Genomic DNA, 1,338 nt, shown 5'->3' on the forward strand with positions numbered 1-1,338 from the left:
ATGAAATATCGGACAGATCCGTCTTGAACACATGACCATAGAGATAGTGTGTAACGATTTGCGGGATCTTTTTGGCCAAAATCTCGAGGAGTAATGTAAAAAAATGTGTTTTTCAAAAGTCGGCCCCATAGTGACGCTATAACAGGCCGTTCTGGAAAAATTGGGGCAGAGCTTCATCGTTGGCATCCAGGGAGTGTGTGTGCAAAATGTGGCATCGACCGGGTTAACGGTGCCGGAGATTAGCTGGTAACAGATGGACGGACGGACGGACGGACGGAGTGCAGGACATACTCTAGTCTATCCCCATGCCTCCGCCTGGTGGAGACAATTATGATGATTGTCCCTGCATTTAACATGATGTTTTTCTTTTCTTCTTTTTTTTTAAAGTTTTATTTTTTACAAGTTTCTCTATACTCTAATACTCAAGTAAAGTGAAAGTACCTCAAAATTGTACTTGAGTAAATGTACAGTTATTTTACACAAGATGGGGATTATATTAGGCGCTTAGGAGCTTCATGTCCGTTAGGCCTACATTACATCAGAGATTAAGAGCTGGACAAAAGAAACAATTACAATTAGGCTACATAAAACATAATAATCACATTGCCCTGGACAGATCTGATAGACCAGTGGTTCCCAAAGTGGGGTCTGGGGACCCCCAGGGGTCCTTGAGGGAGTTCCAGGGGGTCCCCATGCTACATGATACTTTGGAACCAAATGGACCCTTATGGGTCTGTAACCAATGGAACCAAAGATCTGTTTTTTATGGGGGGGTCCCTGACATATCTTTTCAAATGGGGGTTTGCAGACTAATAAATGTCGAAGCAATTAAAGCTTTGAGTTTGACAGAGTCTGATAGAATATATTCAAAGATTTGCGACACATTTTCACGATTTTTCAAAAAAATAGCAGATCTACAAGCTCGTAGCGTGCCACTCGGTGCCGCGCTATGAGTTTTCAGACCTGCTATTTTTCAATAGCTAACCGACGGGAGGCGAGACTGAGATCAGTTTTTTCTCATTTTATTTGATAGGTACAGAAAACACTGTCAGAGCAGGCAGGAATGTCAGCTATACTCTCTGTGAACTTGTACATCAAGCTGCCTCACGCTACAGAAACAGAAGATAGGCTCCTGCCCTATGGGCCTCATGGCTCGGCAAGGCTTCTTACCTGCATATGGTATGAGGATTCAAGAAAGTTCAAGAAAGAAAGTTGAATGTCATCCATTGTCTGTTGACAAGGTTTGCTACTTTGCTCATAGGGGGCGCTGTGGCACAAAATGCATGTTAACAGTTGTTCCAGGAAGTGGGGTAACAGGACAAGTGAGGCAGCCATACT

This window comes from Protomyctophum bolini, assembly GCF_963924005.1.
Source record: "Protomyctophum bolini genome assembly, chromosome: 12".
In the NCBI taxonomy this organism is placed as follows: domain Eukaryota; kingdom Metazoa; phylum Chordata; class Actinopteri; order Myctophiformes; family Myctophidae; genus Protomyctophum; species Protomyctophum bolini.